The following is a 13,815-nucleotide window of genomic DNA, read 5'->3' as shown; positions in this document are numbered from 1 at the left end:
TGGAAGGCTGAGTCAACCTTGAGCCTGCTACCTGAAACTGACTTCCATCGAGATCGAACTCAGGTCGTGAGCAGAGCTTGGACTGCAGTACTGCAGCTTACCACTCTGCGCCACCTGGCTCTTACAGAATGCTATTAGCATGAGCCATTTCTTGTGCCTGAAGGGGAAACAGTGTGATTTCAGAATTTCTGTGATGATGACTGCAATGGGAAATCTGAATAACAGAAGAGAATCGTTTGCATTTTAAACAGGGGGAGGGGTTTTCTGGTGGCGCCTGTATAAATACGTGAGGGGTTTCTTGTTTGTTTTTAAAATAGTTCTTTAAAAGTATTGCATTATTCCTTTGCAGTGTTAGGCATACCGGTGAAGGTTTGGAAGAAGAAAAACAGAAGAGAAACCCCCCCCCCACACACACACACACACACTTCAGCTTGCCTTTTGGATAGGGGAGAGGGAAGGGATCACTCCTCAAAATTTAAAAAAAGTGGGGGGGGGAGGGTGGAAAATCCTGAGATTCATGTGAAAACACAACAGAGGATACGAAAGGGAAACCACAGCTGACAATGCAGAAGAAATGGATTATCATCTGCTGTCTAGAATCTCCATTGCAAGGGTGATTTCACACACAAACGTATTAGAAACCTAACCATCACAGAAAACCACCCTGGTGTAGAGGCAGACCCAGATACATACACGGAGGAAAGATTATTCCAACAATCACAGGATCAACAGATGCTGTTGCAGCAAGAAGTACAACAATTTTTTAAAGACAGCCAGTGCAAAGGTCATGGAGGAGACTCTCTTGACAATGGTTAAAAGCTCAGAAATCAGGCCCCATCCCCTCCCTACAGCGAAAGGCACTTAAAGTTAACTTTAACCTAGCTGAGAGGGAACTCTGGTTAGCCTTAACTGTAGTTAACATGGCTGCCAGTGTAAGCACTACAATTAAAGCACGGGAGGGGCCTATGCAAGTCTGGCTCTTTTCTATCAACCCCATGGAGCCCTTTCTGAAGGCACAGGCCTCTAGGACAGAAGGGAAGCAAAGACAGGGTTTATCACTGCTGCTGCTGCAACAAAATACCATCACTCATTACACACTCATGTGTGTATTTTGCTCTGCCCCTTTCACCCCAAAGAAAGCCCAAGTAGTTTCTTTAGGTTTGTTTTAAATGTTAACATATTTAACAGACAACTCTTTCCTACTGTATTTCAATGAAAACTTTCCTTCTGGTTAATCAAATTCTACGCTTTGCGGTAGCCAGTCCAAGTGTATTAACTTACAATGCCAACTGAGGAAATAACCCCTTCCATAATGTTTTTGAAGCTCTGTTGTACAAAGAGAAAATCCTCCTTCCAGGAAGGTAATACAGAGCAATTATAAAACCTCTTTGGCTAGTCATAAAATTGTTTTTTTCATAGGCGACGTAGGAAACAGGAGACAAACCAAATGATCCATTTGGAACAATCCTCCTTCCAGAGGACAGAATAATTTATTTATTTACTATATTCACAGTCCACCTTTCTCACTGAGGCTCAAGGAAGATTACACAGTGTGAGTCGATGTAAAAAAATAGGATGAGACAAGTAATGGACTAGGATCACAGAAATCTGAAACAAGCATAGAATATATTAGACATGATGAAAAGGCAGATACAAAGCAAAAAACAACAACCTGCTATTACATCACTAGAAAATAATGCAGTGAGATACAGCAGAGACTCTGTCCTATATGCAGTTGTACAGTCCATAATCCCTTTCCCTAAATAAGCACCTTCCTGAACCATTTTTTAATAGTGTAGCGCTATTAACTTTATAGACATGCCCTCCAGAACAATTCTGTTTTATATAGTCTGCAGAATGACAGAGGCACAGGAGCCTTTTTAACCTCCTCAAGTAGGCCATGCCACAAGGTGAGGGCCGCCACAGAGCACGCATGTGTACGGGTTGTTCTTGACCTTGCCCCATTGCACAGTGGCACCCACAGAAGAACTTGATGAGCCGCTCAAGGCGGAGCATAGGAGGAGAGGTGGTCCTGTAGATAGGAAGGTCAAAGGCCACGAAGGGCTTTGAACGTGATGGCCAATACCTTGAATCGAACCTGGTAACTAACAGACAGCCAATGGAGTGACTGCAGAATAGGTGTAATATGCATGTTCTATCCTTTTCTGATAATAACTGAGCTGTGGCATTCTGAACCAACTGCAGTCTACTAGCCAACTTGCAGACCAGGGTTGCCAGGTCCCTCTTCTCCACTGGCTGGAGGTTTTGGGGGCGGAGCCTGAAGAGGGCAGGGTTTGGGGAACGACTTCAATTCCGTAGAGTCCAATTTGCCAAAGTGGTCATTTTCTCCAGGTAACCTGATCTTCATCGGCTGGAGATCAGTTATAATAGCAGGAGATTTCCAGCTACTATCTGGAGGTTGGCAACCCTATGGGGGCCAATTCACTTGGCTTGCCTGAACACTGCATGAGGTGGTGAGGTAAGGGAGGTAGCAGGGCCTGGCTCGGCCCGCCCAAGCAAGGTCAAGCCCTGCACAACACCCAGAGAAGTGGCACCCAGCCTATGCCAGTGCAGGAAGTGGCTCCAGGCCCACCTAAGCTCCATGCAAGGCAAGAGAAGCAGCTCCCAGCAAATTTGTTAGGCAGGATGATTTCTCCCTCCCCCTTTGGGGGGGGGCAGGGCAGGGTACAGGCAGACTGCCTTTCCTTGTGTTCCTCCCTTCTTTGAGGGAGCAGGGCCAGGGTGGGCTGGGGAAGAGGCCTTTTCCAGAGTTTCTCACTCCCATTCTGCCGCTGCTCACGGGGTTGTTCTGAGGATAAAATGCAGGAGAGGAGAATGATGTAAACTTCTTTGGGTCCTCATTGTGGAGAAAGTTGAGGTATTAATGAAACAAATAAATATAGCTGAAAATGGGGAGGTAGATACAAGGTGGGCTGTTTGGTGGTTGGGAAGGAGAGGAGGAAGCAGAGAAGGGTGAGGACATGGGGGCTGCCAGGAGGAGGGAAAGAGGAAATAGACTGGGGAAGGTGATACAGTGGAAAATAAGGTGCCTCTCACAAGTCTTTGCAGGTTCCCAACAGTGCAACTGGGCCATAGAGTCCAATTGCCAAAGTGGCCATTTTCTCCAGGTGAACTGATCTCTATCAGCTGGAGATCAGTTGTAATAGCAGGAGATCTCCACCTAGTACCTGGAGGTTGGCAACTCTATCTCCATGGTCTCAGATAGAGGTCTTTCACATCACCTACTTGCCTAGTCCCTTTAACTGGAGATGCCAGGGATTGAATCTGGGACCTTCTGCATGCCAAGCAGATGCTCTACCACTGAGCCACAGCCCCACAGGACTTTCAGGGAGGGGAAAGAGGAAATAGTGGGGGAGGGGAAATGAGATGCCTCCTCTGCAAGTCCTTACAGGGTCTTGCTTGTCATGTCTAAGCTTATTTTAATGCTTTAACAACATGAAATGCATCATTGGTAACTTTTCATATCAAATTGTAGCATTTGGCATACTTATGACATTTAAATGCATTAATTTTCTACAAGCGAAATGGCAAATATGACCAATAGTAAAGAGAGAACTGCAAACTAACACACTTTATGCTACTTTAGCATTTATATCTTAATTTATGCCATCTGAGGTAGAAACAAAGCTGAAAGTGTAATGTTTGAACAGAAATTGCTACATAGGGGCAACTTCATACTGAACTCTTCATTATACATACCTTCATACATATTATAGCTGCAAAAAAAAACAAAAAACCCTGCCCTCCTCAAGCTCTACCCCGAAAACCTCCCGCCAGTGGCGAAGAGGGACCTGGCAACCCTAGTCCCCCACCTTGCCTCAGGTGGGCCAGGAGCCACCTCCCTAGGTGAGTCATGCAAGTCAAGTGGTAGCAAGCCACCCGGTGGTTTATGCCAGGCCTGCCTCAATGAGTCGTTACTCAAAGACCAAGAGAGCCGTGCCCCTACTCCTGCCACGTGGAATGCTGGCAAATTTGTTGTGTTTGCTTGGCAATTATCACTGAGGGCATCCGTTTTTACATATGCTCCTTTTATCATTTTGGGTTTTTTTTTATTAAACATCCAAATGTGGTGAGGGGTTGTTTTGTTTTGGGGTTGTTTTTTAGATTTCAGATTTTTCTGCCAATCTGGGGCATTCCTCAGGCATTACACTGTCTAAATTTAAGTGGGGGGACACCCCAAAGCATCAAAAACTGCTGAGATGAAATTCAGCACGCTCAAATGCCATGGATGTGGTTTTCCAATCACCCATTTCACCAGAATTTAACCCTCGTCCACAGAGATCACTTGACAGTGCAATCCTAAATAGAGTTGCAACTTTCTTGGCCAATTTACTTCAATGGACATAGAATATTATAACTCTGTTTAGGATTACTCATCATTTGCATTACATGTTATGCTTTCATATCAGGTTGCAGCTTACAGTCTCTCTTCCACTGGGTGAATAAGAGTGATGGTTTTGATGTGACCTGATTAGCCAATCGGCCAAAAAAATAACTTTTTTTGGATTACTATATGTTTTTGTGATTTTATTCCCCCCCCCCATGTACAAATCAATAACATATATGTGCTTTTCCACAATTTTCTACAATTCTTTTGGATAACCACCTGAAAAAAAATAATTACAACTGCCAAGTTTACTTTGTATTGTATTGGCAATGGCATGAATTCACTGTTATTGATTTTTTGAAACAACACCTCGAGCCCTTTTTGGGGAAGGCAAAATATGGACTAAATCTGACAGTGTACGCTATAGAGCCCACTGAAAGTCCTAGGAAGACCCATGAGGTGGCAAAGAAATTTTACTTCTCTGCTACCACTGCATCAACTAGTTTACAACATGTTCAGTTGTTTAAGGTTACTTGGCACCTGTCGACTTCTAAATCTGGACCATTAAACTCTCAGGAACAGTTGATATGTTGTGTCACTTTTGGAATATTTTTGTTTGTTGATAACATCTTTCAGATATGTTCTAATTTGGATGCTGGTTGTAATATAGTCTAGACTGAAAGAACATCTAGTGCATCATTTGCACAATTTATGGATCATTTTGACCCAATTAGCATGATGGATGTTGACAGGATCTTGGGATCTGTGCTCCGGATTCCTACTCCATCCTGGTTGCTGAAATCATGTGAGGAACACATCAAGGAGCCCTGTAAGTCTGTCATAAATAAGTACCTGCCTCAGAGCACTTTTCCTGAGCCATTGAAAGAGGCAGTTGTCTGTACATTGCTTTAAAAAACATTGCTGCAGAAAAGCAATGTGGCCAGTTATTGTCTGGTCTCTAACCTGCCCTTTCAGGCAAGGTGACTGAGAGAATGGATCTTCCTGGGTGTCTCATCTCATTTTCAGTCTGATTTCAGGCCAGGCTATGGAACAGAGATGGCAATGGTGGCTTTAGCCAATGAGCGACATCTAAATGTAAACACTGTCCATGGCTCTTTGTTGCTCCTACTGGATTTACTGGAGATCCAGTGTGGTGCAGTGGTCAAGAGCGGTGGTTTGGAGCGGTGGACTCTAATCTGCAGAACCGGGTTTGATTCCCCACTCCTCCACATGAGCGGCGGAGGCTAATCTGGTGAACTGGATTTGTTTCCCCACTCCTACACATGAAACCAGCTGGGTGACCTTGGGCTAATCTCTCAGACTCACCTACCTCACAGGGTGTCTGTTGTGGGGAGGGGAAGGGAAGGTGATTGTAAGCCGTTTCGATTCTTCCTTAAGTGGTAGAGAAAGTTGGCATACAAACTCTTCTTCTTTCAGCAGCCTTTCATACACTGGACCATGCCATCTTGTCAAGAAATTTGGAGCCAGAAGTAGGTACTGGGGGACATGTTTTGATTGGTTTCAATTGTTCCCTGAATAATTTCCCTTTTTGCACTGTTAATTATGCCTGATACTTTTGGGGGGCTTTGTTTCTCATTTTTGTGATCCTTGTCCTATTGCACTGTTTGTTAAATGTCTCATGCTATTTGATGGTCTTACACTGTATAATCTGCCTTGAGTCTGAGAGAGAATGTCAAGTAAATACATGCTCCCTGTTAGGCTATTAAAATAAATAACTTGGATATAGAAAGGTTCCAAATTTGCCCTGCTTTATTTATGTATTCACAAGCAGTTACTAAATACCATCACTTGTGGAAGTTTAGATTCCATTTCACACATGGGTTTCTGCATGGTAATCTCCTACATTATGTCATCCCAGGGCCCTCTTATTTTGTGCGAGCCAAAGTACATTGGGACAGGAAGAAAGTTATGCATTAAATAAGCATGGATTGCAGCCAGGTCGACCATTAAACAGAAATCAGAATCTCAAATATGGAGAGTTCTAAAACTCAAGGAATCTTTTGATGTGGTCAGCCAGCCCAGTTACACGGATCAATGCTGAGGATGCTAGCACATGTAGCAGCAGCTTTAAATAGGTTTTCCCAAGTGCGGAATTCATTCATTGGAACACAAGGGGGGGGGGGGAGAGATTATATAATTCATTCTTTGTCTCTCTGTTTGTAAAAGAAGAAAGGTGACTTCCAAGGAACAGAAGTATTCAGACTCTAGAGCCCCAAGAAGTGTACATTTAAGAATTTCTCTCTGTTAAACCAGAGCTCAAGGCAACCACAAAAATGCCTTACAAAAGCACTTAACCAAACATTTTCAATACCTTTACAGAATATGATGTTTCCATTTTCCTGTGGGCTTCAGCAAAGCAATCTTGAGGTCTTTAATCTTTGTAATGTACTGACCTTGTACTACGCTAAACATTTCAAATATGGTTTCAGCCTATAATTTGGAGAGGCATTTTTAGAAACACTGCAAATGAGGAAAAGCCACATGTGTTGTTTACAAGGCTGTGTGGTGACTTAGATATTAATGCTAAAATGCAGGCTTATCTATGTCGAAATGCATATAAAATCATGTTTATACAATTCCATATATTACATTTACAGTATGCCTACAAGTGAAGGTATCTTTAAATGAGTCCTGAACACATGTTTGATTTCCAGTTTACTTCTGGCTTTGTTTAGAATCAGCTGAATACACACACATGGAGCTGAGGATAACATGGTGCTGAATATTAGCTGATTAACACACACATGGTGCTGAGAACGGGAATCCTACTTCCAGAAGGAGCTCAATACCTAAACAAGAGGGAAATCCAGATAGGGAGCGATTGCTCCTCCTGTGAATTTTGTCCTCTATCTGACTTTTACTTTCTTGCTGCTGTGCCAAATCACTTTGATTTCAGCAAGTCCTGTAGCTGAAAACACTTCATTCTCACTCTAGCTGTTTTGACAGGCCAGTAAAAAGAGGTTTGATTTTCCCAACAAATTGGTCAGGTCTCCTATTAGTCCAAAGAGAGTCAGCGTGGTGTAGTGGTTAAGAGCAGTGATTTGGAGCAGTGGAATCTGATCTGGAGAACCGGGTTTGATTCCCCACTCCTCCACATGAGCGGCGGAGGCTAATCCAGTGAACTGGATTTGATTCCCCACTCCTCCACACGAAGCCAGCTGGGTGACCTTGGGCTAGTCACTCTCTCTGAGCCCCACCTATCTCACAGAGTGTCTGTTATGGGGAAGGGGAGGTGACTGTAAGCCTTAAGTGGTAGAGAAAGTTGGCATATAAAAACCTCCAGCTCCTCCTCCTCCACCACCACCACCACCACCTCCTCCTCTTCTTCTTCTTAGAGCAGACAGGGAGACCTGGTATTGAAACACTAAGAGACTGAGAGCCAGAAGTAAGAGGACATGTTCCCTTCCCTCAATAGAGCATGTTCCCCACTCCACTCCTGCCTCCTTTGTAATTGAGGGGTGTACTGGCATAAATATTAACTGTAGTTAATAGAGTGTGCATACAATCACAATCTGAAATCAACATTAAATCAGCATTTCATATCCTGGCTAAACAAGAAACCTGGTTAGCCAGCCTGGGCCACAGGTAACTTCTGTTTCCATTACTCACAATAAAAATCGTTTTGGAGAAGAGAGGGAATGCATGCTTCAGTGTTCAAAGGGAGTCATCATTATATCTGAATTGACTCTAGTGCTCTTTTGAAATAATGGCTAATTTCACTGGCCAAGAAAGTTAGCTATGAACATCTTGGAAAACAGTCACCTGCCATGTCTTGCTATAGTCATTTACCTTATACACAAACACACACACACATACTTGTTCATATACAGATTTGTCCCACTCCCATGGACAAAGATGGCAGAACTCCCTAGACACCTGCAGTTGAAGCTGAACACATGAAACCGTCTAATACTGAATCAGACCGTTGGTCCATCAAAGTCAGTTGTTGGATAAAGCCCTCAATGTGATGCCAGAAACTCAGGAAGCCAATAAAACAAATATAAGCAAATATAAACCACTTAAGTTGCATAATATTTTATGATCGTGATCTACTGATCCCTTAAATCTTAGCAACCCTTAGTTTCAATTTCCTGCTTTCTGTTTTTGAGTCCCAGGTCAGTAAAAGAGATTCACTTGGTTCGTTTGAGTTCTTGGAACAATAAGTATATAGTATAAATTGTTTATTATGGTTCTTTGACCAAACAATCTTGGAACGATAATTTTGGCACTAAAGGGGCAACATATATAACAGTAATTTACAGAACTAAACCATAAGAATATCCTACATAACCCTCCCACTGAGAAAGAGTGTGGAGGACATTATTTAAGACTTAAATCAATGACCAGTTCTTGAAGATCAGGAAAAAATGGTGTTGGGCCGCATATAAAAAAACAACCAAACCTTACTGCACACTCTTCCTCATTCATACATTAAAAACTCTTAGTAAACACTATTTGTGTGCTGCAGTATATTTCAATACTACGCAAGTATGTCTGATAAGATCTTGTACCTGCATCACACTTTAAGGGATTTCTCAAATTATACAACCCAGGATTTGCCGCCAAAAAATACCCTTGACAGAAGGAAGCCATAGCTAATACTGGGTCCCCAAGTGTACCTCTGATGCATATATTTGAAATATATGTATGTCACATGCACATATTATGTGTTGTTTTCAGAAGTAAACATAAAAATCTAAGGTGGCCATAATTTTCTATTCAGAGAACACACCAGGTCAGCTAGAAAGATCTTTTTAAAATGGCTGAATATCAAAGGTGAAAGTAAGCCAGTAAGAAAATGGCCACAGCAACAGCCGTGAGGAGGCTTAATATTTGGGAATGGTGCTCCCCACCACCACCTGGCGACTGTTGGTGGATGAGGGTTGCCAGGTCTCTCTACACCACCAGTGGGTGATTTTGGGGGCGGAGCCTGAGGAGGGCAGGGTTTGGAGAGGGGAAGGAATTCAATGCCATAGAGTTCAGTTGCCAAAGTGGCCATTTTCTCCAGGTGAACTGATCTCTATCAGCTGGAGACCAGTTGTAATAGCAGGAGATATCCAGCTGCTACCTGGAGGTTGGCAACCCTATGGAGGATAAGGTCTGCATTTGAGCAAAGCTTTTCTTCCTACTGCTTGGGAGCAAACAGGGAGGGATACGCTTTAAGGGGCAAGACTGTGCCTAACCCATCTTTACCTGCCTTCCTACTTACTCCTTGCCTAGCCCAGAGTCCAGCTTGCTCATTGCACAGTGTAAAAAGAATAGAATAAGGAAGTCATCATGGTGTGTTCTTGGGGTGTATCAACAGAGGCATAACATCCAAATTGCAAGATGTCATAGCCCTGCTATACATTGCATTGGTCAGGCCACGCCTGGAGTGTGCAGTTCTGGAGGCCTCACTTCAAAAAGGATGTAGACAGAATGGAGCAGGTGCAGAGGAGAGTGACAAGGATGATCAGGGGCCTGGAGACCAAGCCCTACGAAGGAAGGCTGAGGGGCTTGGCAATGCTCAGTCAGGAAAAGAGGAGGCTGGGGGAACATGACTGTTCTCTTTAAGTATTTGAAAGGCTGTCACATAGAGGAGAGTAGGGAGCTATTCCTGATGGCAGCAGAGGATAGGACAATAATGGGCTTAAGTTACAAGTGGAAAGGTACTGGCTATATAGTAGGAAATTTTATTTACAATAAGAGTTGTTCAGCAGTGGAATTGGCTGCCTAGAGAGGTGGTGAGCTCCCCCTTGCTAGCAGTCTTCAAGTAGCGGTTGGACAAACACTTGTCAGGGATGCTTTAGGCTGATCCTGCATTGAGCCAGGGTTGGGCTAGATGGCCAGTCTGACCCCTTCCAACTCTACAATTCTATGATTCTGTATCTTAACTCATTTGCTTATTACTTAAAAATGAATAATTTTACCAACAACTAATATGCTGTGATGTGTTTAATGATAACACATTATTAAAAATTCAATTATTTCAATGCTATAAAGTGGAACATCCATATATACAGCAACTGTAAGAGTGTCCTCCTGTCCAAATATTATACTTTCTTTTGTTTACCAAAGAATTTGTTGTCCACATTCAATTTTTATTGTTCCCTATCTCTCAGATTGTAAAAATTAAGATATATGTACTACTGTAGCTCATGGCCATTACTATGTCCCCTGGCAATGAATTCCACAACTTCATCACTCATTATAAATCTCTATTATATCCCATCCCTTATTTTTTCCCATACCTGAAAAGCCATAAACGTCTTCAGCATTTCCACATAGGTATGGTGCTCTAACCCCTTAATCGTCTTGGTTACACTGCATTTTTCTATCTCTGCAATATCCTTTTTTGAGGTACAGTTACAAGAACAATACACCATATTCCAACTGTGGTTGCACCACAGAGCTATACAGGAGGATTACAATACTGACTGTTTTTATTTTTAACCCTTCCTAATAATCCCCATCATGGAGTTTGCCTTTTTCACTCCTGCCACATACTGAGTTGATATTTTCTTTGAGCTATCCTCTACAATTCCAAGATCTCTTTCTATCTCTGTCACAGCCAGTTCAGACCTTCATGAAAGGTTTGGTTACTGGAATCTGTTAAAGTTTAAAAGGTATGGTGCTTTCCTGATGAAGATTCCTGGATTGACAAGGGAAACGTACAGCATTTTAACGTCCTCATTCTGAACTTACACAGGAGCTTTACTTGCATGTTCACTTTCAAGAAGCTTTTATGTCTGGGCTTCTCTCTTACTCTCCATCAAACGTCTTCACTAAACACCCTTGCAAAACTCCCGTCTTAGAACACTCTGGTTGCACGAATCCAGGAAAAACATTTGACTCTAAAAATATCAGAAAAACCCCTTAAGAGGAAACTTGATTGCAAGCAGATATTTATAGTTAAAGCTATGTATACATATACATATTTTCAGAGGAAGAACTGTACCCAGTTGACATTAAAGAATAGTAAAACCATTAAAGATGCCAAACGAGGCTTTATACGTTCCCATTTCATTTTTTACATCAGCAAACTAGCTACGCTTTCCCCCCCTACTAGAGGTTTGTTCTAAGGATGATTCTAAACCTATAATCTGCAGGTTACATGATTCGTCTCATGTCTAGATGGATCTCGGGCAACAGATTGTAGAACTGGGGCACCCATTATTGGTCACTTGATTAAAAAAAACCTGACGTTCTCTTTACGACATCATAGGAAAGGCAGTGGTTTTTACAGCAGAAATATTTTTGAAACTAATGTAATAGACTGTTTTAATTACAAAATAAAGATTGCCTCTACTTGGCTAGATTCGAGCCCAGCAGGATCTTAGGGACCAAAAAGATATTTGGGCTATCAGCTTTCAAGAATCAACGCTCCCTTTGTCAGATACAAGCGTACTCGGCTGTTTCCACACAGCCACCAGGCACACAGCATGCTCCCCTTTATTTGGGATCTTCCACATGATGCTGTGCTCCTTCCGAGCACAACTCATGGGGCTCTTGGGGTTTTTTCCTATTAGAGTGGAGCAAAGAACAACCTTATTTGCTCTGACTTGAAAGAGGAAGCAGTGTGCCAGCTGCAAGCAGAGCTTCTGTGTGAAAGCTCTGCCTGCAGCCAAGGGGGTGGGGGAGTTAGAGCTCAGGGCTGCCTTCAAAATGTCAGTCCTTACGAGTTCCCCCCCCCCGCCCTTTTAACCCTTTAACAGGGCTTTAAAAAACTCAACAGAGGGGGCAGCTGGGAGAGGGGGCTGCTGGGCCAACCTGACAAGCAGAAAGGAGATGGGGAGGGGCGATGCTAGCAGTGAGGGGTGGTGAAGGGACAGAATGCCAGCCTCATGCACTTCAGTCCTGCTGGCTGCTGCTTGCATGGTGAGGGTGGCTTTTCTCATCCCCGTGCTCAAGCAGCCCTTGTCACGGTTTTGGACTGCATATTTATTGGGGCTGACTTCTCATCCCACAAAAGGGCAGATTGCAGGGCCATAGCAAGACATGATTCCTGTTCTCAGTGTGGGAGGAAATGCACTTTCTTTTTTCCAGGGAGCACTCATGCTTCTGTGCTAATGTGTGTAACAGTAGTGCAAAAACAACAGCAACAAAACGTCATGTAGGAGGATGGTTTACACCAGCGTGGTGTAGTGGTTAAGAGTGGTGGTTTGGAGAGGTGAAGTCTGATCTGGAGAACCAGGTTTGATTCCCCACTCCTCCACATGAGCAGTGGACTTTAATCTGGTGAACTCGATTTGTTTCCCCACTCCTGCACATGAAGCCAGCTGGGTGACCTTGGGCAAGTCACGCTCTCTCAGCCTCACCTACCTCACAGGGTGTCTGTTGTGGGGAGGGGAAGGGAAGGTGATTTTTAGCCGGTTTGATTCTTCCTTGAGTGGTAGAGAAAGTCGGCATTTCAAATAGTGTCAGATACATTTTAGGATTCAACACTGGGAAGCAAAGTAATACCCGTTTTTTTAAGTGTCAAGGGTATATCTGCAGAGGACTGCCCTCCCCAGGTTAAAAGGTTTTGCAGCAGCTATATCACACTGAAGAGGCAAGGTGTGGCTACAAGTGTGGAGGTGTTACAGGCCAAAGGGGAAAGCAATGCAAAGCAATTGAACTGGGCAGCAGATTCCAAAGGGGACACTATTTTCCTGCCTCCAATTTCCATTTTTCAAAATAATGACCCCTGGTCTAACTCATAAAGGTGTAACTTGGATTTATTCACATCTGAAGCAAAAAGTCAAACACTGGAACTGGGGAGTAGTATAATGAGAGAGCCAGTGTGGTGTAATGGTTAGAATGTCAGATTAGGATCCGGGAAACCCAGGTTTAAAAACCCTATTCTGCCATAAAATTTGGCGGGAGACCTGGGGCCAGTCACACATTCTTAGCCTAACCTACCTCACAGGGTTGTTGTGAGGAGAAAGTTGTAAGCCACTGTGGGTCACCACTGAGGAGAAAAGTGGTCTATAAATGAAAGAAAATAAATCAAACATTTGCCTAACACTATGTGGCAGCTCTATGTTAAGGACAGTTTCCTCTGTGGAGAAGGCCGAATGAAAAGCTCAGATTTTATCCTGCTCTAACACAGCCGTATATATTCTGCACTAAAAATAATTAAAACTCTGTATGAACAAAAGCTAAGTCCTTTGGCCTATATAAATTAAGAAAGCCAACAGTTTCACAATGTCCCTTATTTTCCACAGCTTATTCTGCAGTCTTTACTCTTCTTCTTAACGCATTCTAGTCCTGCTAGTCATGGGAGAAGCAAAGAGCAACACAGGGCACCAAATCCTCATCCATGAGCACTGGAAATTGTACTCGGTGACCTCTCTGATACTTGATCTTTTAACGGCTCACGGACTTTCAAGCATAACTTCAGAACCATAATTACTAGAAGCCATTTTCACAAAAAAACAAAAACGGTAGTTTCTTAGGATACTGACAGTACAATCCTAAACAGAGCT

At 43.1% G+C, this 13,815-nt stretch overlaps 1 protein-coding gene across 4 annotated transcripts in view; it reads right to left on the bottom strand.

Annotated features, from left to right (window-relative positions):
* The window catches only part of SCUBE1 (signal peptide, CUB domain and EGF like domain containing 1), a 173,412-nt gene that overhangs the window by 141,407 nt on the left and 18,190 nt on the right, over positions 1-13,815 (bottom strand). The gene's annotated exons all lie outside the window — the stretch shown is intronic.

This window comes from Euleptes europaea, chromosome 3 (genome assembly GCF_029931775.1).
Source record: "Euleptes europaea isolate rEulEur1 chromosome 3, rEulEur1.hap1, whole genome shotgun sequence".
Lineage (NCBI taxonomy): Eukaryota > Metazoa > Chordata > Lepidosauria > Squamata > Sphaerodactylidae > Euleptes > Euleptes europaea.
This window is presented reverse-complemented; position numbering and strand designations above follow the sequence as displayed.